The 27,138-nt window shown below is 41.6% G+C and overlaps 1 long non-coding RNA gene across 1 annotated transcript in view; it reads right to left on the bottom strand.

Annotated features, from left to right (window-relative positions):
• The window catches only part of LOC123608126, a 59,495-nt gene extending 46,542 nt beyond the window's left edge, over positions 1 to 12,953 (bottom strand). The window contains exon 1 of the long non-coding RNA XR_006717111.1: positions 12,765 to 12,953. This is a non-coding gene — a long non-coding RNA (uncharacterized LOC123608126). The remainder of the gene's footprint in view (positions 1 to 12,764) is intronic.
• Between the last annotated feature and the right edge of the window lie 14,185 nt (positions 12,954 to 27,138).

The raw sequence follows: 27,138 nt of genomic DNA on the forward strand, positions 1-27,138 counted from the left end.
CGGAAAGCAGCTAGGACTTTACAAGGGTAGGGACTTAAGGGTAGTAGCAAACCTGTCCACTGAAACCTGGCAGACCAGAAAGAAGTGGCAGGAAATAGTCAATATGCTGAATAGGAAAAATATGCAGCCAGGAATCCTTTATCCAACAAGGCTTTCATTCAGAATAAAAGGAGAGAGGCCACCTGGGTGACTTGGTTAAGTGTCTGACTTCCGCTTGTGTTATGGTCTCAGGGTTTGTGAGTTCAAGCTCTGCATTGGGCTCTGTTCTGACAGCCCAGAGCTTGAGGCATGCTTAAGATTCTGTGTCTCTCTCTGACCCTCCCCCACTAGCACTCTGTATGTCTCTCTCTCAAAAATAAACATTAAAAAAATTTTTAAAAAGTATAAAAGGTGAGAAAAATATTTTCCTGGGAAACAAAAACTGAAGGAGTTCATGACCACTAAACCAGCCCTGCAAGAGATCCTAAGGGGAACTCTATGAGTGGAATGCTACAAAGACCACAAAGGACCAGAGACATCACCACAAGCATTAAACCTATACATAATACAATGACACTAAATCCATCTCTTTCAATAACTATGAATTTAAATGGACTAAACGCCCCAGTCAAAAGACACAGGGGATTTAAAAAAACCCATCTATATGCTGTCTACAAAAGACCCATTTTAGACCCAAGGACACCTTCAGATTGAAAGTGAGGGGATGAAAAGCCATCTATCATGCTACTAGAAGTCAAAAGAAAGCTGGAGTAGCCATTATTATATCAGACAAACTAGATATAAAAAAATTTTTTTAACGTTTATTTACTTTTGAGACAGAAACAGAGCATGAACAGGGGAGGAGCAGAGAGAGAGGGAGACACAGAATCCGAAACAGGCTCCAGGCTCTGAGCTGTCAGCACAGAGCCCGAGGTGGGGCTCGAACTCACGGACCAGGAGATCATGTCCTGAGCTGAAGTCAGACGCTTAACCAACGAAGCCACCCAGGCGCCCCTCAGACAAACTAGATTTTAAACTAAAGGCCATAACAAGAGATGAACAAGGGCATTATATAATTACAGGGTCTATCCATCAAGAAGAGCTAACAATGGTAAATGTTTATTCCTCCAACTTGGGAGAACCCAAATATATAAATCAATTATCACAAACATAAGCAACCTTATTGTTAAGAATATGGTAATTGCAGGGGACTTTAATACTCCACTTACAACAATGCACAGATCACCTAGTGGGAATCAGTAAAGAAACAATGGCCCTGAATGGCACATTGGACCAGATGGACGTGACAGATATATTTAGAACTCTACATCCCAAAGCAGCACAATATACTTTCTTCTCGAGTACACATGGAACGTTCTCCAAGATAGATCACATACTGGGTCACAAAACAGCCCTCAATAAATATGAAAGAATTGAGATAATACCATGCATATTTTAGATTACAGCACTATGAAACTTGAAATCAACCACAAGAAAAAGTTTGGAAATCCTCCAAATGCATGGAGGTTAAAGAACATCCTACTAAAGAATGAATGAGTCAACCAGGCAATTAAAGAAAAATTTAAAAATATATGGAAGAAACTTAAAATGAAAGCTCAACAGTCCAAAACTTTTGGGATGAGACAAAGGCAGTCATAAGAGGAAAATACATTGCAATCCAGACCTATCTAAAGAAACATGAAAAATCCAAAATACAAAACCTAACTCACACCAAAAAAACTAGAAGCAGAACAGCAAAGAAACCCCAAAACTAGCAGAAGATAAATAATAAATATTAAAGCAGAAATAAACAAAATAGATCAGGAGAACAGATCAATGAATCTAAGAGATGTTTTTTTGAAAAAATAAACAAAATTGATAAACCACTAGCCAGACTTCTCAAAAAGAAAAGAGAGAGGACCCAAATAGACAAAATCACAAATGAAAGAGGAAAGATCACAACCAACACCACAGAAATACAAACAATTATTACAGAATACTATGAAAAATTATATGCCAACAAAGTGGTCAACCTGGAAGAAATGGGCATATTTCTAGATACACATACACAGTACCAAAAAATGGGAAGAAATAGAAAATTTGAACAGATCCATAACTAGTGAAGAAATTGAATCAATTGTCAAAAATCTCCCCAAAAATAAGAGTCCTGGGCCAGATGGCTTCCCAGGGGAATTCTACTAGACATTTAAAGCAGAGGTAGTACCTAACCTTCTCAAGCTGTTCCAAAAAATAGAAATGGAAGGACAGCTTCTGGACTCATTCTCCGAAGCAAGCATTACCCTGATTCCCAAACCAGAAAGAGACCCCACAAAAAAGGAGAATTACAGGCCAATATCCCTGATGAACATGGATGTAAAAATTCCCAAGATACTAGCAAATCAAATTCAACAGCATATAAAAAGAATTATTCACCATGATCAAGTGGGATTTATTCCTGGGCTGCAGGGCTGGTTCAATATTCGCAATCAATCAATGTGATACATCACATTAATAAAAGAAAGAATATGATCCTGTCAATAGATGCAGAAAAAGCATTTGACAACATTCAACATCCTTTCTTAATAAAAACCCTCGAGAAAGTCAGGATAGAAGGAACATACTTAAAGATCATAAAAGCCATTTATGAAAAGCCCACAGCTAATATTATTGTCAATGGGGAAAAACTGAGAGCTTTCCCCCTGAAAACAGGAACATGACAGGGATGTCCACTCTCACCGCTGTTGTTTAACATAGTGCTGAAGTGCTAGCATCAGCATTCAGACAACAAAAGGAAATCAAAGGCATCAAAATTGGCAAAGATGAAGTCAAGCTTTCACTTTTTGCAGATGACATGATACTATACATGGAAAATCCAATAGACTCCACCAAAAGTCTGCTAGAACTGATACATGAATTTAGCAGAGTTGCAGGATACAAAATTAATGTACAGAAATCAGTTGCATTCTTATACACTAATAATGAAGCAACAGGAAGACAAATAAAGAAACTGATCCCATTCACAATTGCACCAAGAAGCATAAAATACCTAGGAATAAACCTAACCAAAGATGTAACAGATCTCTATGCTGAAAACTATAGAAAGCTTATGAAGGAAACTGAAGAAGATAGAAATGGAAAAACATTCTGTGCTCATGGATTGGAAGAATAAATATTGTTAAAATGTCAATACTACCCAAAGCAATCTACACATTCAATGCAATCCCAATCAAAATTGCACCGGCGTTCTTATTGAAGCTAGACCAAGCAATCCTAAAATTTGTATGGAACCACAAAATACCCCAAATAGCCAAAGTAATATTGAAGAAGACCAAAGTGGGAGGCATCATAATCCCAGACTTTAGCCTCTACTACAAAGCTGTCATCATCAAGACAGCATGGTATTGGCACAAAAACAGACACATAGACCAATGGAATAGAATAGAAACCCCAGAACTAGACCCACAAACGTATGGTCAACTCATCTTTGACAAAGCAGGAAAGAACATCCAATAGAAAAAAGACAGCCTCTTTAACAAATGGTGCTGGGAGAACTGGACAGCAACATGCAGAAGGTTGAAACTAGACCACTTTCTCACACCATTCACAAAAATAAACTCAAAATGGATAAAGGACCTGAATGTGACACAGGAAACCATCAAAACCTTAGAGGAGAAAGCAGGAAAAGACCTCTCTGACCTCAGCCGTAGCAATCTCTTACTCGACACATCCCCAAAGGCAAGGGAATTAAAAGCAAAAAAAAAAAAAAAAAAAAAAAATTGGACCTCATGAAGATAAAAAGCTTCTGCACTGCAAAGGAGACAATCAACAAAACTAAAAGGCAACCAACAGAATGGGAAAATATATTTGCAAATGACATATCAGACAAAGGGCTAGTATCAAAAATCTATAAAGAACTTACCAAACTCCACATCTGAAAAACAAATAATCCAGTGAAGAAATGGGTAGAAGACATGAATAGACACTTCTCTAAAGAAGACATCCACATGGCCAACAAGCACATGAAAAGATGCTCAACGTCGCTCCTCATCAGGGAAATACAAACCAAAAGCACATTGAAATATCACCTCATGCCAGTCAGAGTGACTAAAATGAACAAATGAGGAGACTATAGATGCTGGTGAGGATGTGGAGAAACAGGAACACTCTTGCACTGTTGGTGGGAATGCAAACTGGTGTAGCCACTCTGGACAACAGCGTGGAGTTTCCTCAAAAAATTAAAACTAGGTCTACCCTATGACCCAGCAATAGCACTGCTAGGAATTTACCCAAGGGATAAAGGAGTGCTGATGTGTAGGGGTACTCTTACCCCAATGTTTATAGCAGCACTTTCAACCATAGCCAAAGTATGGAAAGAGTCTAAATGTCCATCAACTGATGAATGGATAAAGAAGTCGTGGTTTATATATACAATGGAATACTACGTGGCAATGGGAAAGAATGAAATATGGCCTTTTGCAGCAACATGGATGGAACCAGAGAGTGTTATAAGTGAAATAAGTCATAGAGAGAAAGACAGATACCATATGTTCTCACTCTTATGTGGATCCTAAGAAACTTAACAGAAGACCATGGGGGAGGGGAAGAGGGAAAAGGTTACAGAGAGGGAAGGAGGCAAACCATTAGAGACTCTTAAAACTGAGAATAAGCTGAAGGTTGATGGGGAGTGGGAGGGAGGGGAAAGTGGGTGATGGGCATTGAGGAGGGCACCTGTTGGGATGAGCACTGGGTGTTGTATGGAAACCAACTGACAATATATTTCATATTAAAAAAAAAAAGAACTTACCAAACTCAACACCTGAAAAACAAATAATCCAATGAAGAAATGGTCAGAAGACATGAATAGACACTTTTCCAAAGAAGACATCCAGATGACCAACAGACACATGAAAAGATGCTCAATGTCACTCAGCATCAGGAAATATATATCAAAACCACACTGAGATACCACCTCACACCGGTCAGAGTGGCTAAAATGAACAACTCAGGAAACTACAGATGCTGGTGAGAATGTGGAGAAATGGGAACCCTCTTGTACTCCTGGTGGGAATGCAAACTGATGCAGCCAATCTGGAAAATAGTGTGGAGCTTCCTCAAAAAATTAAAAATAGATCTACCCTATGACCCAGCAATAGCACTACTAGGAATCTATCCAAAGGATACAGGAGTGCTGATGCATAGGGGCACATGTACCCCAATGTTTATAGCAGTGCTTTCAACAATAGCCAAAATATGGAAAAAGCCTAAAAGTCCATCAACTGATGAATGGATGAAAGATGTGGTTTATATATACAATGGAAAACTACTTGGCAATGAGAAAAAATGAAATCTGGTCATTTGCAACAACGTGGATAGAACTGGAGGGTGCTATGCTGAGTGAAATAAGTCAGTCAGAGAAGGACAGACATCATATGTTTTCACTCATATGTGCATCTTGAGAAACTTAACAGATGACCACGGGGCATGGGAAGGGGACAAAATAGTTACAGAGAGAGAGGGAGGCAAACCATAAGGGACTCTTAAAAACTGAGGGTGGATGTGGGGGTGGGGAAGAGGGGACAATGGGTGATGGGCATTGAAGAGGGCTCTTGTTGGGATAAGCTCTGGGTGTTATATGTAAGCAATGAACCATGGGAATCTACTCCAAAAACCAAGAGCACACTTTACACACCATATGGTAGCCAATGTGACAATAAATTATATTAAAAAATTTTTTTAAAGAAAAAAAAGAAAGGAGAAAACCATAATTTAAGTTTATACACTATATGGAAGTGGTAAATTATTTGAAGGTATAGCATGAGAAGTTGAATATGTTAATATAAACCCTATAATACCCACTAGCAAAGAACTTTTTGTTTATTTTTTTTTGAATGTTTATTTTATTTTTAAGAGAGAGAGAGAGAGACCGTGCACAAGTGGAGGGAGGTAGGAGCAGAGAGAGAGGGAGATACAGACTCTGAAGCAGGCTCCAGGCCCTGAGCTGTCAGCATAGGACCCAATGTGAGGCTTGAACTCACGAACCGTGAGATCATGACCTGAGCTGAAGTTGGACACTTAACTGACTGAGCCACCCAGGCGCCCCAACAAAGAACTTTTTATTTAAAAAAAAATTTTTTTTTAACGTTTATTTATTTTTGAGACAGAGACAGAGCATGAACAGGGGAGGGTCAGAGAGAGAGGGAAACACAGAACCCAAAACAGGCTCCAGGCTCTGAGCTGTCAGCACACAGCCCAACGCGGGGCTTGAACTCATGGACCATGAGATCATGACCTGAGCTGAAGTCGGACGCTTAACTGACTGAGCCATCCAGGCGCCCCAACAAGGAACTTTTTAAACATACTAACAACAGTGGAGATTATTTTACTAGAATAATAAATAGTCAATCCAGTATTTGATTGAAAGAAGAGAGGGAATAAAGAAAAAAAAATGAACAAGGAACAAGTGAAACAAATAATAATTGGCAAGTTGATAAATTTAAATCCAACTACGTCAATAATTACAATAAATGCAAAATTCCTAGTTAAAAACAGATTACAGATGGAAGAGAGGAAGGAAGGAAGGAAGGAAGGAAGGAAGGAAGGAAGGAAGGAAGAAAAGCCCAATTATATTCTCCGTACAAAAATCTCACTGTAAAATATAAAAACATTGATAGCCAAAAGTAAAAGAATGGAAGAAAGTATACCTACAAACTCAAAATTAAGTTACAATGACAATATTAATATCAGAAAAAGTAAACTTTAGAACAGCAACTATTACCAATGATAACAGGAAGCCTTATTTTTTTAATTTTTTTTACATTTATTTATTTTTGAGAAACAGAATGAGACAAAGCATGAGCAGGGGAGGGGCAGAGAGAGAAGGAGACACAAAATCTGAAGCAGGCTCCAGGCTCTGAGCAAGCCGTCAGCACAGAGCCTGATGCGGGGCTCAAACCCACAAACTGTGAGCCGAAGCTGGACGCTCAACCGACTGAGCCACCCAGGTGCCCCAACAGGGAGCATTATTTAATGCCCAAAAGATCAATTCATTAAGAAGAAAAAGTAATTTTATATGTGTATGTACCTAATAAAAACTTTGATTCATATAAAACGGAAATGTTAAAACTAAGAGGAGAAATATACGGGTCTATAGCTGTAATAAATACACTTGTAATAACTGACAGAATAGAGATAAAATCGATAAAGATATAGAGGACCTGAATAATACTGTCAACAAACTTACATAATTGACATTTTAAAACTCTTCACCAAACAATAGCAGAATACACATTTTTTGCAAGTGCAAATGGATCGTTCACCAATATAAAATATAAAACATTAAAAACACACTTCTAAACATCCCATAGTTTCAAAGAGAAATAGCCACGTAACTTAGAAAATATTTTTAAGTGAATGAAAATACAATACATCAAAATTTGTGGGACACATTGAGAGCAGCGCTTAAAAGGAAATGAATAGTATTAAATGCTTATCTGAGAAAACAGCAGGTGAGCCTGGGTGGCTCAGTTAAGAGTCTGACTCTTGAATTTGGCTCAAGTCATGTTCCCAGAGTCATGGGATCACGCCTCACATCAGGCTCTGTGTTGAGTGTGGAGCCTGCTTAAGATATCTCTCTCTCTCTCTGCCTCTCTCCCCCACTCATGCTCTTTCTCTCTCTAAAAATGAATGAATGAATGAATGAATGAATAAATAAAATACCAAGAAAGGTCTGAAATCCATACTTTAAGCTTTCACCTTAAGAAAATAAGAAAAGAAGTGCAAATGAAGTCTAAAGGAAACACGGGGAAGGAAATCATCAATATAAGAGCAGAAATGAGTAAAATTGAAAACAAAACAAAAAAAAAAGATAGAAGAAATCAACAAAACCAAAATGTAGTTCTTTGAAAAAAGTCAATAAAATTGATAAATTTATGACCAGAATGGTGTAGGAAAAAGAAGACACAAATGACCAATGTCAGAGATCTAAGTAGGGCTATTACTCCAGATTCTATAGACATTAAATGGCTAATAAGGGACTTTATGAACAGTTTTATGCCAATACATTTGATATCATGAATGAAATGGGCAAATTTATTGAAAGACAAACTACCAAAGTTCATTCAAGAATTAGATAACCTAAATCATTCTGTATCTATCAGATAATTTGAGTTCAGAGTTTAAAATCCTCCCACCTAAAGACACCTCCAAGCTCAGAGGTGAATTCACTGGTGAATTCTATAAAACGCTTAAAGAATAATTAAGTTCTTTTAGAATATAGAACTTGTTCAAAATATAGAAGGGAACGTTTCCAAATTCATTTTATTTTTTTTTTTTATTTTTTTTTAATATATGAAATTTATTGTCAAATTGGTTTCCATACAACACCCAGTGCTCATCCCAAAAGATGCCCTTTTCAATACCCATCACCCACCCTCCCCTCCCTCCCACTCCCCATCAGCCCTCAGTTCTCATTTTTTAAGAGTCTCTTGGGGCGCCTGGGTGGCGCAGTCGGTTAAGTGTCGACTTCAGCCAGGTCACGATCTTGCGGTCCGTGAGTTCGAGCCCCGCGTCGGGCTCTGGGCTGATGGCTCAGAGCCTGGAGCCTGTTTCCGATTCTGTGTCTCCCTCTCTCTCTGCCCCTCCCCCGTTCATGCTCTGTCTCTCTCTGTCCCAAAAATAAATAAACGTTGAAAAAAAAATTAAAAAGAAAAAAAAAAAAGAGTCTCTTATGCTTTGGCTCTCTCCTACTCTAACCTCTCTTTTTTTTCCTCCCCCTCCCTCATGGGTTCCTGTTAAGTTTCTCAGGATCCACGTAACACTCAATTCATTTTATGATACCCATATTACCCTAATACCAAAACCATACAAAGACATTACAAGAGAAGAAAACTGCTAACCAATATCCTTCATGAACAATGACTCTAAAATTCTTAATACAATATTGGCAAATTGAATCCAGCAATACAGCTTGAATAATGCAGAGGTTAGGGACATAGAGCCTTGTGTAGTTGAAAATCCACATATAACTTTGACTCCCCCCAAAAGTAGTTACTAATAGTCTACTATTGACCAGAGACCTACTAATAACAGTCGATCAGCACGTATTTTGTATATGTATTATATACTGTATTCTTACAATAAAGTAAGCTAGAGAAAGGAAAATGTTTTAAAGAAAATCATAAGGGAAAGAAAATGCATTTACAGCATATTGTATTTATTAAAAAAAAATCACATGAGGGGCGCCTGGGTGGCGCAGTCGGTTAAGCGTCTGACTTCAGCCAGGTCACGATCTCGCGGTCCGTGAGTTCGAGCCCCGCGTCGGGCTCTGGGCTGTTGGCTCAGAGCCTGGAGCCTGTTTCCGATTCTGTGTCTCCCTCTCTCTCTGCCCCTCCCCCGTTCATGCTCTGTCTCTCTCTGTCCCAAAAATAAATAAACGTTGAAAAAAAAAATTAAAAAAAAAATCACATGTAAGGGGACATGCACAGCACAAACCCATGTTGTTCAAGGGTCAACCATATATAAAAAGAATAAAATATGACCAAGAGGAGTTAGACCAGAACTGAAAGCCTGGTTCAACATTTGAAAAGTAATAAATGTCGTTCATCTTAAGAAAAGACAAAAAAGGAAAACTGTATAATCATTTCAATAGATGCAGAAAAATACACTAGCTTTGGGGTCAAACCTCAGCTCAAATTCCATTTCCACTGCCCACCAGTTGTATAACCTTTATCAAATATTATTGAGCAGCCCTAGTCTATACACTGTGTAGAGTAATTCCACCCTCATATTGTTAGAGTGATGATTAGTTAAGACATCTATGAAGTGCTCAGAGTGTACTCTGCCCCCAGTGACTCCTTCCAGAATAACTTTGGTTTGAGGACTGGTGATGGGATTATTACATGAGGGCCTAAGAAGCAAGAAGGGTCAGCACTCATCACTGTTCCCCACTCACTGAGCCAGTAAGACTGAGCTCCTCATGGAAGCAGCAGCAGCTGTCTTAGCTGGCCCTGAGGGGAGCTGCCTTGCTCTGAAGCCATACATAGTAAGCATCACAGAGTGAGGTCTCAACCTGTGGGCTCTGTGTACAGGACGCAGCCTTCAGTGTGTCTGAGCCTTTGCCAGAAATGCTGCTTCAGTCATTTCAAAATCCTGTGAGGGGTTGGACTTAATTCACTGAACTGCGAGAAGCACTTGGAGGTTTCTGAGCAGAGACATGACCACAGAAGTGTTTGGAGTTTTTATTGGAAATCTGAACTGTACATACATCGGATGTAACTTTGTTGAGAACCTGAAGTGACGAGGTCTTAGAGAATTTGCCAAGGAATGCTACACCAGACAATTCACCCTAGCAGGAAGGAACACTTCCAGGTCTCCTTGCATTTGTCCAAGACTTTGTATGGCCTTTACCTTCTCAGGCTAAGGCATCCTGCTGTGTTTCTTTGCACAACTTGTTTGTCCAAAGGAAGGGGCTCCTCCTTTGTCACACAAGGGAAAGCCCCTCTGGGTCATTCTCTCTGGCCACATGGAGGAGCAAGGAGAAATGTGGGTGGACTCAAAGGTTCATCCACAGGGGGTACTCCCCACCCAATCTGATGGATGATATTGTTGCCCCACTTCTGTCCCCCTTTTGCCTTTAGAGTCCTTTGTCCTACTCCCTTCACTTCAGGGAGGGATGTCAGGGCAGAGAAGAAACTTGGATGATCCCCATGAGGGGTCCAAATGGCTTGTAGCAAGAGTCTCTGGGATCCTGTCTGGAGCATTTGCACATTTGTCAAAGCTAAGCTAGGTGACACTTTTTTCTTTCTGAAATATGTTGGGAGCCTCTTGGGAGACTGATCCAAAGAAAAAGACTCTTGGGTAGCTCAAGGTTAACAGCAGTCCTCAGAGAATAAATAATCAGTTTGGGTTAATGAGATAACAACTAATAGAGCACGTTGTGTGGTGCCTGGCACATAATACATGTTCAATAATTTTTAGCTGTTTTTGTCTTTAATTATTTCTTACAATAGGAAATAAATGGCCATAGGCAAAGGGCCAATTAATAGCTAAAACCATAGCACTTAGTATAGACCAGGCACTGTTTAAACAGCTTAACACATGTAAGTTTATTTTATCCTCACAAGAATTCTATAAGGTAGGTACTATTATAACATCCACTTTACATTTGAGGAAACTGCAGCATAGATCATTTAAGTTATTTTCCCAAAGTCCTACTGAAAGTACCCAAAAGGTGTCATGCAAGCCTCTGTACCAAGGACACATTCTGGTCCTGTAGTTCCAGGATGCCCTGTGCCTACAGTTCATGTCACGAGTGTGTGTCTGAATTTTTGGTCTCATTCACACTCTTGTGGGGCTGATTACTCCAGAACTACCAATAACTATGGAACTAGCACGGATCTTCTTTGCTTGTTTGCCAAAAGTAAATAAAAACCCAGATACTGTAGATACTGTATGATGTGTTGGAAAGAGCAATGGCATTTATTATTTAACTTAGTGAGAAGCCTGGAGGTGGCAGCTCTAGGGTTGACCCAGCGTTAGTTTCATGGACCCAGGCTACTGCCATTAGCAATGCATAGCTTTTCTAATTAAACTGGTCCCTCGAGATGCCAAACGTAAGGCAGGCAAAAGAAGGGAATATTTTTGTCTCATATGCCTTCATTCAAGTGAGGCCTTCTCAGAACTGTATTTGCCTGCATTAAGGATATGTCTTGGGAAGAAGACAGATCTCTGCAACTGGCTTACACCAAACAATGTTCACTTGAGGGGCCTAGGGGAGACTCAACCTCTCCTGAATGATATAGCCTCTCACAGGTGGTGGACAAAATCTGGGTTCTATGAGTAATGAAGAAGTGGGGAGTGGCTTGTGGAAACAGTCATGTATCCCTCATTACAGTGGAGGAGTGCCTGTGCCTGCCGCCACCACCTCCAGCCTCTTCCACCCCTCCCCCCCACCCCGCCCACTGCCTCTTCAAGGACATCAGTGGAGCATTTGTTCCCTTTCTGTCTTCCATGCATGAACAAACTGCATAATTCTCAGCAGCATACAAACAGGCACTATATCTCCGACCTCGAAAATCCTTACCTTGATCCCACACATCCCTCCAGCCACTGCCCCATTTCTTTGCTTCTCTGATAGCCAAAACCCCTTGAATTGCTTATCCTTACCATCCCTTCTACTCATACTCTGACTCAGACTTTTGTCTCATTGTCCCCACCAAAACAGCTGTTAATGCCACCGAACTTTCACTTGCCAAAGCCAGCATTCATTTCCCAGTCCCTGTGTCAATGTCTCAGCAGCAAATACACAGTCAACACTCACTCCCTCTTGAAATGCTGCCTCTGCTGTATTCCTGGAAGCCTTGTCCTAGTTCTCAGCTTTGTGGCTTCCCACTCTGTGTGGCTTCTCCTCTTTTCTCTGACCCTCTCAGTTATCTTCTGTACACAGTGAGTCTGTCCAAGCTGAGTACCTGAAATACCACCTCCGTGTGCCCCATTCCTAAGTTTTTACATCTACAGCCTTGATTTCTTTCTGGTTCAGGCTGGTGAGGCCAGAAGCTAACCACTTGCCAAGTCCAGTTGAGGGTCTGACAAGTGCTTCCAGCTTTGTGTGCTTAAAACCTGATTTTTCACACATCCCCATTCTATCAAGAGCTCAGCCCAAACTCTTGAAATCATTCTTTAGTCTTCTTTTTCTCTCTTGCACCCCAATATAATCTATGAGCAAATATTGTCCACTCTTCTTAAAAATAGATCCAGAGTTTACCCACCACTAGCACTGTACTTCTCACCTGGGCACTGCAGTGGCCTCATAGTTGCTCTGTTTCCACTCTTTGCTTCCTGGGTTAGCCAGTCCTCCATGTGCAGCCCAGGTGATGGCTTCACAATGAAGACAGGAACTGTCAGGCCTCCTCAAAACTCTCCCAGACTCCTCATTCCACCTACAGCAAAGCCCCAGTGCTTACTGTGTATTACCAGGACTAGCTCCCCCTTCCACTCTGACTTCACCTCCTGGCAGTCTCTCTTCACTCTCCATTCCAGCCACACCCTCCTCCCTGCTCTTCTAGAACTCACCAAGTGCGGCTTCACTTACCCTGTTTATTTCTCCTCCATATCACTTTTCACTACCCGACAACACATATTAATGTGTTTATTTATTCTTTGATTCCTGTGGTATAATATAAGCTGTGTGAAGGCAGGGACTCTGTCAGTCTTGCTTAGCGCTAAAACAGTGCCTGGCACCTACTGGATGCTCAGTAAATATTGATTGACTGCTATTTAAATGTGTGACCTCATATAAGTCACTTTAGATTGGAAGGCCTCAGTTGCCTCATTTATAAAGTGAGGGGTCTCACTGACTTCCAATATTCTTCTTTCATTTTTTAAAATTAGTCTCTAGAAACACAATGTATTAATTTGCTAGGGTTGCCATAATAAAGTACAGACTGAGTGCCTTATGCAACAGAAATTTATTTTCTCACAGTTCTTTGATTGGAAATCCAGGATCAAGGTGTTGGCAGGGTTGGTTTCTACTGAGAGCCACTCTCCTTGGCTTGTAGGTGGCCATCTTCTCCATGTGTCTTCACATGGTCTTCCCTCATGTATGTCTGTGTCCAAATTTCCTCTTTTAAAAGGACATTAGTTCTATTGGGTTAAGGCCCACTCGTGTGACCTCATCTTAACCTAATCACCTCTAAAAAACCACACTTTCAAATGAAAACTGGTGCAGCTACTCTGGAAAACAGTGTGGAGGTTCCTCAAAAAATTAAAATAGAACTACCTTGTGACCCAGCAATAGCACTGCTAGGAATCTACCTAAAGGATACAGGAGTGCTGATGCATAAGGGCACATGTAACCCAGTGTTTATAGCAGCACTTTCAACAATAGCCAAATTATGGAAAAAGCCTAAATGTCCATCAACTGACGAATGGATAAAGATGTGCTTTATTAACGTTTATTTATTTTTTTTTGGGGGGGGGACAGAGAGAGACAGAGCATGAACGGGGGAGGGGCAGAGAGAGAAGGAGACACAGAATCGGAAACAGGCTCCAGGCTCTGAGCCATCAGCCCAGAGCCCGACGCGGGGCTGGAACTCACGAACCATGAGATCGTGACCTGGCTGAAGTCGGACGCTTAAACGACTGCGCCACCCAGGCGCCCCAAGATGTGCTTTATATATACAATGGAATACTACTTGGCAACGAGAAAGAATGAAATCTGGCCATTTGCAGCAATGTGGATGGAATTGGAGGGTATTACGCTAAGTAAAATAAGCCAGGCAGAGAAAGACAGACACCATGTGTTTTCATTCATATGTATGTGGATCTTGAGAAACTTAACAGAAGACCATGGGGGAGGGGAAGGGAGAGAAAAAGTTACAGTGAGGGAGGGAGGCAAACCATAAGAGACCGTTAAGGACTGAGAACAAACTAAGGATAGATGGGGGGTGGGGGAGAGGAGAAAGTGAGTGATGGGCAGGGAGGAGGGCACTTGTTGAGATGAGCACTGGGTGTTATATGGAAACCAATTTGACAATAAATTATATTTTTAAAAAAACCCACCTTCAAAAACAGTCTCATTCTGAGGTATGGGGGATTAGGGTATCAATGTATGAATTTGGTGGAAGGAGGTATACAATTTAGCCCATAGCACTTGAGACACATTGTGTGGCCTCTAGATGGGACTTCATGCCCAAGAATCAATTATAAGGCTGCCAAGGCAATGGCGAAGGAGAGAGACAATTTTGAAAACAACATTTGAATGATGAGAAGGTGGTTTCAAGATTGCTGTGCTTACACTTCTGACTCTATTTGTTAGAAGATTTTCCACTAAGCCTCCTGTGGGGATTTTTTTTCTCCCATTGTTTTGCTGTCTGATCACAACCCAAACAGGTGAGTGGAACATCAGGGCTTGGCCACAGATGCATGACTAGCAGGCACCTCTGCTTACTCTGTATTTGCTGTTTATAAGCACCCTTTCATCTGGCTCATTGTCTTTCACTCTGGTTTAAATATAGAAATGAACCCCTGATATAGTACTTCAAAGGTGTCTTAGTTTCTGGGGCTGCATGGGCTAGGAGACTGTGGTAAATGTTGCCATCCAGAAAGAGAAGGATCACTCCTGAGCACCTTGGCATTTTCCTGTTTGAGCTCTTTGTCAGCACTTCATTTTGGGAATGCCACCCTGCTTTCCCACTGGTAAGGAAACCATCCAAACCATTACTGGGTCATTCTCTCTCTTTGCTGGATGCTTGGAAGTTCTCTTCAATGTTATTCTCTCCCCCATGCAGTAGAAATTGTGAACTGACCTGTGAAATATGGAGCTGGTTTCTGGCAAAACTGACAACTTTAGTAAAAGTCCTCCCATGACACCAGTGCAGAGGAAATGGTATGCTCCAGGTGGTCAGTATGTTTCAAGAACACTGGCATCTTCCACATTTGCTGTATGCAAATCCATCTTCTAAGATGCCTCCCAGGGACCCCAGTGCCTCTTCCTGGCCTGAACATTCAGTTCCATCTACACAGTGCCTACTGTTTGCACCCACACTGACCATCTAGAGAAGGGAACAACTGGACAAAGAGCCTCCTCAGGTTTTCATCCCTAAAATAGGGCCTCAGATTGCTGGGCATTGCAGTGCCCCCCTCCCTCCCTAGCCAGGTGCTCTTGGGTTTCCCCAGCACCTCCTGGGGCTGTCACAGCCCCCTGCTGGTGTTCCACGGGGGCTTCGTGGTTTCTTGTAAAAGACAAGATTAGAGAAACCCTGAAGCTTTATTCCCACCTTATTTCATAAACACAACAGGGAAATGCCAGTGACACGCAAGCCTTTCCTCAAACCACCTTGTTTTTGAGCTCTGCAATGGAAACACACCACTTCCTTCCACTGAGTCAGGCTCTGCCGCAGTCCCCCTTTCTGGGCACCTGGCTTGCAGCTGCTTAATGCCAGTGAAACATGAGTGCTATATCATTATTTCCACTAAAATTTTTACTCTCCTGGTGAAACTCAACCATTGAAACACACATTGTTTTGTGTGTTGTGTGTATGTGTGAGTTTTTTTTTAAAGATTGCATAAGTCACTAGATAGGTGACAAGCGATGATAGGTGTGCTCACCCACTGTCCACATGCCTAATGCAATGAAGTCTCCCCTACTGGCACTCACTGCTCAGGAGATGCTTGCATGTGGATGTCTCAGTCTAAATTAGGAAGTTTGGCAAGAGCCAAGAATGCTCAGGGACACAGAGACAGTGGAGTTTGGGGGCAGAATAAGCTGCCCTGAAGCAATGACGCAAGTGGAATCCATGGTCAGGTTGAACCTTCTCATTATTGTCATTCAAATATGCATCCCTCCTTATTGCTAAATTCTATCTGTTTTATAACTTTCTAGGTGGAGCTACAATAATTTCTCCCATGTTGGTCCCCCACTCAGCACTTCAGAGTCCTCCCACTGCCTGTACATAGATGATAACAGCCAAGAACATGCTCCATATTTATGTCCCTTCTCCCAACCCCAGCAGAAGATATCCCCACTCCTCATCCTTCCAAATGGAATCTGCACTGCAAGGACTTGGGTGGCATTGAGCCAGGGCAGGCTAGGCTCAGGGAAGGATCAGAAGCTCATCGAGACTGGTAGAGGTCCCACCTAGAAGGCTACAGAACTGGCCAGGCAGGCAGATGACCAGGTCCTGGAAATGTGATGGGGAAAGTTTCAGAAGCCCAGAAGTCTGGGAAAACAAGAGTTGGAATCCAGGGTAGGAGTCTGCAGGTCCCCTAGCAGATAGAGACCTTGCTTGTTTCCTGTAAAGAAGCCAGCTGGAGCCCATGGGCAGAAACGTTGGCCCTGTTGGGCTGGTTGAGAAGCTCCTTTGCAGGGGCAGCAACTCTTGAGTGGCAACTGCCTTCACTCCTTCTACCAGCTGCACAGCTTCCACCCTCCCCCCATTCCTTGCATCCAGACCACTCCCTGCTCTTCTTTAAACCATAGTGGCTGTCCCCACTCTAGCCTTTTCTGAAAGCCCACAGTAAGTCCAGTACTTTCACACCACCAACATCTATAGTGAATGTGCCCCACCTCCCAGTGCCCCAAATCCCTTTGCTCTCATTGATCCATCTAGAAATTCCCATTGTCCCTTCCTGTAAGTGTAGATGTGCCAAAAACCATATCCAGCTGTTAACCTGAGTCTCAAAGTCCTACTACTGCCTCAGGCTTCCCTAAAGGCTTGGTGACCCCAAGCCAGGGGGCTACAGAATTGGAGGGGACCACTTATCCTGACTGCCAGAGATGAAGCAGGATCCAGATCATATTCCCTGCTCTCTGAGGGATTGATTGCCCCTGCAGTTTTTCTATCTGCATCTCCAATTTTAATACAATGCTAGACTGTCTTATGTGGCAGATATGCTTGTCATTGCCAATCCATTTTTTCCATTTTTCTTTTAAACTGTTTTTTGGAACAGTTCCTATGGTGGCTTCTGAAAAGGCCCAAACCTGGGCTCCTGAGCACAGCTCTTTAACCCTGTTTTGTTTCAGAGACTCTATTAAATACCAGGGTTAAAAACCACAGAAACCAAAGTTACCAGCCAGCAGGCATGAAGATGTGTTCCATTTTGTTTATTTACAGTGATTCTTATGAGTCCCCTAACTTACTACTTGAAACTCTGAAAAATCAGAAAAAGAAAAAAAAAAAAAAACAGCCACTACTGTCATCTGAAAGGGAAAAACAAAAACAACTCTAAGCACACTTCACACAGTCTGGGGTTTCTGAGCCCCGCCCAGAGTGCTGGCTGCTTTTCCATTGTTTCTCTGCGATGTAACCCTCACTCTGTCTAGAACCATCCTCTCATTTCCTCTTCATGGGTGTTGTGGTTTGGTCTTTGATTTCAAATTCATTCAACATTCATTCACCAAAATTCTGATGAGCATGTTATCACATCAATTCACCAAACACCTATTGAAAGTCCATTGTGCCACGTCCATCCAAGCTCCTGGGGCCCTCTGTGCCTCATGAGGGGCTCCAGTCTTCCCTGCAAGCTCCAGTCTTCCCCCAAGACATGAGGCTGAGAGGGCAAAAATTGGTTATACATGGTCACATTTTGGGCTCTGTTTATTCAGTGGATAAAAGTATGTAGCTGCTGTGGCTCATGGAACTAGACCTTTGTAAGCACTTGTCATAGTTTAGGATCATTCACAGCTGCTTTATGAACTGTGTACTATCATCACCCCAATTTAATGGATGATGGAAGCTGAGGCACAGCAAGACTAACTAGGTCATTCCAAGCACTCAACTAGTCAGTGGCAGAATGCAGACGACATGAAGACAGATGTTACCTTGAAGTGAGGCAGACAAGGGCCAACCCAAGAAAAGTCAAATGCTGCAGAGGCTAAATAAAAGCTATGCAGCAGGGGCTCCAAGAGCCAAGAAGAGTATTTAGTTTTGATTTCTAAGGTATTTTTATGGGCTGAGTAATCAGGGAGTATTTCATGGCAGAGGAAGGAAATGACTCTAGTCCAGGGGATTGAAAGTGTAGGGAAAAGATGGTTTCAGTTTAAGAAAAGGAAACACTCTGGCTGAGTCCTTGAATGAAAACAGGGTTGTCCCTGGTGGGTGTGTTATCTGTTCCTGAAGAGGATGAAACTGACAGATCCCTGGGTGGGGATGCTGCAGGGAAGACCTAGGTCAGACAAGTTACTGCCCACCCTGTTATCTATATGCTACCCCTCTGCCTTCTATGCTGTCACTGGTATTTCAAGGGTCATTGAACTTCACAGCTCCTACCTGGTTACCCATCCCCTCCAGTCCAACACCATTACTGTTCCCAAAGGGTTCCCCTGGGGTCGCATCCCCTGGCTCTCAGAACTGGTGCTGCTGGGCAAGGCTTAGGCAGTGCAGGCCACCTCCTGACTCACTTCTGCCCTCTGGGATTAATGATGGCTCTGTGATTGCCAGTCTTCCTGCACTGGCTGGCTGAGGTTCTCATTTGATCTCTCAGTCTCAGCTTTGCCTCACTGCTCCCCAAATGGCAATTCTTTCCAGGTAGGGATTCAGCTTTGTTAGCAGGGTACAGCTACAAGGGCTTTGGCAGTGCTGGGGCCCTGAGCACCTTCATCTCCTCACTGCTCTTTCCTGCTACCCTCCCTCTTACCCTTTATTTTCTGCTCTTTTGTTTTCTTCCATTGCATTTCTCTTCAATTCAGTCATTTAAAAAACAGGCACAATTTCTTTCCCTCCTTATATCTTCCATCTTCCTCCCAGTTTCTCTAGCACTGATTTTCATGTATTTACATTTGTCATTGGTTCCCACTTTCCATCATTCTGGCCAAAACATTTACATCAAGACCCATTTTACTTTCTGGCTTTTCCTCTGGGGTGGGGTTGGTACCTCTTTTAACTACCATAAGTGAAGGATGATGGGTTCTGTGCTGAGAGTTTGTGTTAGACAATCCTCCTCACCCTGGAACTGTAAGCATTTTACTGAAAGCTCACAGGCCTACTCCTTTCCTGGACTTGTGTCTGAGGTAGTGGTTGACATCCCCATTTTACAAATGGCCACCAAGATATCCAGTGACCTCAGCCTCAGTGTTTCCCAAAACATCACTGGAAAAGCATTCTTTCTTTTTCTTCACAGTACACACTTCTCTTGACAAATTCAAACACACCCAAATCTTAAAAATTCTAAATTTTTGTTATGGAAAACTTCAACCATACTTGAAAGCAGCTAGAAATAATACAATGAACCTCCATGTACCTATCACCTTGCCTCAATAATGATCAAAGTGTTGCCACTCCTGTGTCATCCTTATCTCCCTTTAAAATGTATTTTCAAATATGCATCAATTTATGAAATATAAAATAAGGAGCTAAAATGAATTTTGCATTTGTTTTATCACAACAGAATCTTATGTATTTTTAAAATAGCAGTAAAATTACTATATTCTTGATATTCATATATATTCATAGACCTCTACTGACAGCTATGTAGCCATGGGTCCAATTCTTTTTGTGTTGTTGCTCTTTAATATTTTATTTTGAAATCATGTAGATTTGCAAAAAAAGTTGTTAAAATAGTGTAAAGAATCCCCATATACCTTCTACCCAGTTTCCTAAATGTTAATACTTTATTTATTACTTGTTGCTTGTTTCTTTGCTGGCCTCTCAGTTCTTGAGACCCCAGTGGGTGTCAGGGGAAGGGACAACTCTTCTCACACAACTGGACCCTCACCTGCTCTGTTCTCAATAACATACTCCGTTATTGCTCATCTCTAATGACCCCCCAGGGAGATGAAATATAAGATGGGTATCTTAAAGATCTTTTTCTGTTCATTTCTCTCATTTCTCCCACTTTGCTTCAGTCTGGGTTTCCAGTTAGACAATTAGAAACTCTAAGGAAAGTGAAACCTGGACAAGAAAGCACCTTATTTGACTGTACAAAAGCAGTCTTCATATGTAAGCACATCATTGCTTTGTCAACTGAGGGACCAGCAGTGGAAGACTTCATTATGGTGACTAAACAGAGAGTTGGTATTATCAGCTGTAAATTGGTCACATAGGGAATGTAAAGTATTTGATTTAACCACATAAAATAACAATACAGCTTACAGAGGAGCTGGCTGATGTAAGCTTCTGCATGCTGCAAAGGAGGGCCTCCTTTCTAAGCTCAGTGAGAGAGAAATACAAATATTTTTTAATTTACAGAGATTGCCAGTAAGAGACCTAGAAACAGAGAGGCAACAGTAAGAGAGAGTGAGTGAACAAAGGACAAGTTTAAGAAAAGAAATCCTCAGGTCTGGTCTTCTGGGGAAGTCAGTAGAACACGCTTAAAATTAATAACACAGAAAACAGTTGTGCTCAAATGTTATGGAGGGACATGGATGTATCTGCTATGAGGACAGGTGAAAGAATGCCAAATATGGCTTCTGGGAACCAGGCCTGGGGGAAGGAGCTGTGCCAGGACTGTTTCTTTTTCTAAGCCTTGTATTCTCTGACAATTTACCATGTAAAAATTGCCTTGATTTTTTTTAAAGATCAATGAACTAAGAATCAGAAAAGCTGGGTTCTTGTCTTGGTTTTACCAGTTACTAATAACCAGCTATTACCTTGACAACAGTTTTCTGCCTCATAGATAATGAATACCTGCCTCACCTACCCTCTCAGAGTCTATTGCATGGGTCAAAGAAGATAATGTGCCTTATAGGTATTTTGTCAGCTGTGTGTTGCAGGTAGTAGCAATAGTAGTAGTAGTATTGCAATAGTGTCATTATTAGAAGGGGAGGAACAAACATGTGAAAAACAGTCCATAAATAAAAATAAATAAAGACTATAATGAAAGCCATACAGTACCATTTAAACAGAGGATAAAGGTTTATAGGGGAAAATTTGAAGGCCCCCAAGATAAGGTAAAGGTGCTGCTCTCAGGACTGTCCCACCCTTGGTGAAAGCAAAGCCCCAATATGTGTATACAATCATTTCAAAAGGCATAGCTTTGACCTATTCATTCCACTTGTGAAAATGTGTTCTTTTGGAAATATTGATAGACATGAATATATCTAATGGAGCCAACATAAATGTTAATAGAAAAATAAGTAATGAAATATGGTACTTAAACTTGCCATAACATATGAATACTGCTGCAACATGGAAAATGTGTATTATACTACAAGCAGACAATAAAATTGCATTACTCTGCTTTATACTATGATTATAGCCATGCAAAACTACAAGAATATGGACAATAATTGGAAAGAAATAAAGAAAGTGAAAATATTTGTTGTGTTAGGAAGTGTATAATGGGAGACTATGTTCTATATTTTCATTCATGTCTCCATTCAAAGCCCCCATGTTGTCCCAGGCATTATGTGAGCCAAACAAAAATAGCCCTGCACTCCTGGAGCTTACGGTTTAATACCACAGTTTTTATGCCATTTTAATTGTGCTAAGAACTGCAAGAGAAAGGATGAGGGTGAGATGGCATTTTCTTCACAATAATGTTTTAAGAAGAGGAAGTCTTTGCTATGAAGTGAATTTATGCCCCCCAAATTTATATGGTGAAGCCTAACCCCCCAGTTGATGGTATTAGGAGGTGGGGACTTTTGGAGGTGATCAGGTCATTGGAACCCTCATGAGTGGGATTAGTGCCCTTATAAGAAGAAGTTATTATGAGTCTACATTTGAGGACACAGTGAGAAGAGAGTTGTCTACAAACCAGGAAGAGGGAACCAGATACCAGAGCAGCCAGCATCTTGGTCTTTACCAGCCTCTGGAACTGTAAGAAATAGATGTTTGTTGTTTAAACCCTCCAGTTTATAGTAATTTATTATAGTAGCCCAATGGACTAAGACAGTTTCTGATGAGGAAACATGAAGATTAAGAATGGCCATCCCTGAAATTAGGAGGTGGCTGTGGGGATGAAGACTGGAAGAGAAAAATTAAGGAAGGAATATTTCACAAACTATGAAGTTATGAACCTTATTTTCCTGGAGAATTCTAAAATATGGTTATACAAATAAGTTCTCAAAAGCTTTAGATATATTGACCCAATAATAGATTTATCCATGATGACACAGGGAGGGCCTGTTGTCTCCAGACTCCAACCCTGAGACAAGAATTGTAAGCAAGATGCAGGATGGGGAGTGGAGAGCAAGGTGGGGTGGGGGGAGGAGGTAAGTTGTGGGGATGCCTGGGACACTGGAAATAGAATCCACCCCACCATTGAAGGCAAGGAAGCAGGGCATTTGTCCTCCACTCCCACATGCTGCTGCCTGGGAGTTCTCTCACTGCCATCCTACATACAGATGGACCTGGGATTGGAATCCCATGAGGAGTGCAAGGAGGATATATAGGCAGGACCCCACAGCATTGGCTACAAGGAGAATTGACACACATGGATGTGTGTCTGAGCTTGAATGATGACAGCACAGAAGGTATCTTGCATCTTTGAGAACTGCTCCAGCCAGACCTTTGCCCAGTGGAGCCCTGAGCTGGGGGGCTGCCTGCTTGGGGAAGATGCACATTGGGTCCCACAGGCAGGATTTTCCAACTGGTGGTATTGGTAGAGGGTAAAGTTTCCCTGAAGTAAGTTCCATACATTTCTGTGCATTGACCTCATCATGCACTGTTTGGATACATCTGGAAAGAGCTGCAATAACCTGCCCAAATGAGTCACTAAGGGGAAAATCAGAAACACCTGCTCCTGCCAGCTAACCTCACTGCCTGTCCTCAGGACTGGGCCTCTCCCAGAAGGCAGCCAGGCACACATTGCCCATACTTCCTTAGTCTATTCTGAACCTGCCTTCCACCGGCACCCCAAACATCCACAAACAGAATGTGATTAATGGGCCAGGCCATTTGGAGAGGCTTGTTCTGCCACCAGAACAGTGGATGTTGGGCAATGAAAAGGTCACTCCTTGAGAGTGGAGGATTGGAGGAAATTGGAGGAAAGAACTTGTGATAGGCCAGAGTAAGTCCCAGGAAGTCCCTCAGTCTTGGGCAAAATGGGATGGTTGGTCACTCTGCACATCTGAAAAATCCTAGTGGTGGCTTGTTCTAGTGTAGACATGATCCTGTCAGACAATGAGAGTCTGCCCAGGGTCCTTTGGTGTAATTCAGGGGCTTTGAGAAATCTTCTCTCCCCAAAGTAGCACTCCCACCAACCTTTCTAGAACTTATTAGAAAGTTCTAGAACATGGTTAATCCTGCCCCCAGTTTTTAAGCTACTTGGGGAGGTCATTTATTGTTTCTTCTTCCCATTTTTCCAACTATATAACCACAATACATGGATGGAAGGTGGGAGGGAGACATTTAATCTGCTTTGCCCACTTTCCTTATTTTCACTGTCTTTGTGACCTAGTGAACAAGGGACATTTGCTATCACCTGCTTGTGGGAGGCAAGGATAACTGTTTCTCATGGTACCATGAGCATCCACAGGCCCCACAAAGCATGGTTTTAGAGTCTGGTTCTTCATGGACATTTGTGGTCACAGTGTGCCCAACACTTTTCTAAAGTACAGAGGCAGTGATTCTTACCATATATATTGCTTTTTATTCTGAGGGAAAAAAGCAAAGGAAACAGTATATTGTAGAGAGAAGAAAACAAAATATAATGGTTGGAATAGTAAACTATGCCTGAGACAAATGCAGTGATGGGGCTATAGATACATGAGGAGAGAGAACAATTTGTCTTGATTGGCCTGGGATCTTCTCATTTTTAAAACAGAAATTCCAGAGTCCCAGAACCTCCTTAGTCAGTTCTGGGCAAGCTGGGACATTAGTCACCATGCATCTATGACAGATCCTAGTGGTGGCATGTCTTGGTGTGGAGGAGGTGCCAACGAAGGATGCAAACTAAACCAACAGAGTCATGGCAAGCATCACAGGGAAGGACAGCAACAACATCTCCAACCTGGTACACAGAGGGCAGGTCTGGAGCTAAATATCACTGAGCCCTGTCTGCTCTCCTCAAGCCACCCTGTCGATGGACTAATCTAATTTCTCCCCTAAGCGTATAAGAGGTAGAAAAGCATGTTTGGAGTTAAACCAGGGAGCTCTCTGCATCTGGAGGACAAGAGCTGGACATGGGTTCCTTGGCTGGAGGAGCAGTAGGATCAGAGGCAGGAATCCCAAGACAATTGGCAGTAGAACTTGGCTATCATGGCCACTGGTGCACCAGGTGGATGAAACCCTGTCCACATGCAAGCTTTCAGGATCCCTTTGGCTAAAGAAAAGAGAACGTGGCAAACTGCATACTAGCTCTTAAAATCTCCACCTGGATGTGACTTGTGTCACTTGCTCTTGCACCTCATCCATCAAAGTAAGGAGTGTTGTAGTATTAATCTACAAAGAAGGCAAAGGAGTATAATCTTACCTGGTGCTTGCAAGGTGAAGAACAAGAGCATTTGTCAACAGCCCAAATGATTTCCATAAGAGGAAATTTTTGTCTTCAGTGATGGGAAAGGCTTGACATTGAAAAAAGGCTATGTCTCTGGACCATAAATGGCATGGTGTCTGTAGTCTGACCAGCAACCCAACTTCTCAAGGCACCTGCAGAATAGAAGCCTGCTCCCCACAAGCTGGGGTCAGCCCCACTGAGCTCCTAGCCCAGAAATGGGGTCCATCTGTTCCTCTTCAAGTCCTTGGTGACTGCCCCACCCAACCTTGTCTCTGTGAGGACAAAGGTCTCTTTCTGGATGGCCATGGTATTTAGGATAAACATAGTTCAGTATGAAGATGTGACAAGAAAGGATATTTTCAGGAGATGGAATAGGATGTACCCAGACTGGGTAGTTTGAAAGAACCTGCTATGATCTGAACTTAATCTATGTTTTTATACAAAATTCATTTTGTGAACTGCAAGGGATAGAGGCTTTAAGTAAGTTAATGTAAGTAAAAGTGCTTTGTTGAAACATGCAGGACAAATGTCAGATATGTCATTATTACCCAAGTCACAGTTTACAGGTTACAAAGTGCTAATTATTACAGAAAATTTTGATCCCAGCTACAATGCACGACAGCTATGTTAGGTCCATCTTGTTGGAAACTTCTTTTCAGAAGAGCTGCTGTAAACACTCTTTTCTGGAGTTTCCGCAACCAAATTTGGCAGGGAGTGGTTTTGTTACACCCCTATCAGCAGATCAATAGAGCTCTCCTGGGAAATTTAAATTTCTTATGTTTTCTAATATTGCGTGATGCTCTTTTGGGCCATATTTTTGGAAAATAAATATGCACTAGAATCTGATTTTCAATGCTCCTAGATTAGCAAAATGTATTTGGTGCATTTATATGAGGAAATATTAAGGTTTTGTTTTTTTCTAGTAAACCCAGATGAATCTAAAAAATACAAATTGGTAGATATTTAATACAATCTTCACTGATTTTCATGATATATTTTTGTTAAATAAAAGGTTTTTTGAGGTATGTATGCTTTTAAAATTAATTTATTTCTTGATGTGATGCCTGGGATTTATTTAAAACAATCCTGAGGTTAGGGGGTGGCGAGACACTCACAAATGGAACAAGACTGGCCATGAGTGGAGAATTATTGGAGCTGGCAAGGAGTGCTTAAGGTCATTGTGTTATCCTGTCTATATTAGTATATGCTTGACATATAATGAATGATTTAAAAGTCACTGTATTTACACTTTGAGCAGATAAATTTATTTAAGGCAATTTCTGGCAATTCCTGGTGCCACTGTCAGTAATGAAAAGTGTTTAATGAGATCAAATACCATGGGATTAAGAATAGTTTTCATGTTTTTTTTAATGGTTGAAAAAATTATCATATCCAGTGACCTGGATTTGATCCATAGGCTATAGTTTGCAGACTCTTGATATAATGTCATGTAGAGAGGAGTCTAAGACAAAATGAAGGCATGAGTCACCCCCAGTTAGCATAGCAGCCCCATTCTGGTGGCCCAGTATCATCAAACATGGAAAATTTTCAGTGTCTACTAATAAAGTTCAGTTGCAGCCATGCTCACTCAATTACATATATTCTGTGGTTGCTTTCATGCTCCAATAGTACCCTTGAGTAACTTCAACAAAGACCTACATCATATCTTCAGGTTCTCTTCTTGGCCTGAAAAACCTAAATATAGGATTATACCTATATCCCCAAGTACCTTGGTGGCAGGTGTCTGGTTGTTTCATACTTTTTCTTCTGTAGAGAGGACAAAAAAGTACAAGACCATGGACTTTGAAGCCAGTCTTCCTGGAGCTGAGTCTGAGTTCCTCTTTATTAACTGTTTTACCTTGGGTAATTTACTTGACCTCTCTGTGCTACATCTGTAAAATAGGATGATGATAGTACCTCCTATGTGGAGTTGTTTTCATGAATCAAAAAGTTAATACCTGTAAATAAATTGCTTTTTATATGTTACTATGATTATTATCCACAAAGCAGTCTGAATTCATGTCAGCAGCTGAAATGAATTCAGACTGCTTTTGTTTTATATCTGTATAAGACAATATCCTTCTTGTTGATTTTCTTAGATCTACCTTCCTTGGCCATTGCTGCTTCCCTCCACCCCCCACCAAATGCAATCTGTTCAAAAAGAATATTGAACTCTCTAACTCTTGCCAGGTTCAAGCCGCTGCAGCTTTCATATAAAGGGACTTCCTTCCATCACCCAAGACTTGGCAACCTTTGGCTGCCAGGGCTACCCGAGACACAAGTGCAGAG

Source organism: Leopardus geoffroyi, chromosome B2, assembly GCF_018350155.1.
Source record: "Leopardus geoffroyi isolate Oge1 chromosome B2, O.geoffroyi_Oge1_pat1.0, whole genome shotgun sequence".
Lineage (NCBI taxonomy): Eukaryota > Metazoa > Chordata > Mammalia > Carnivora > Felidae > Leopardus > Leopardus geoffroyi.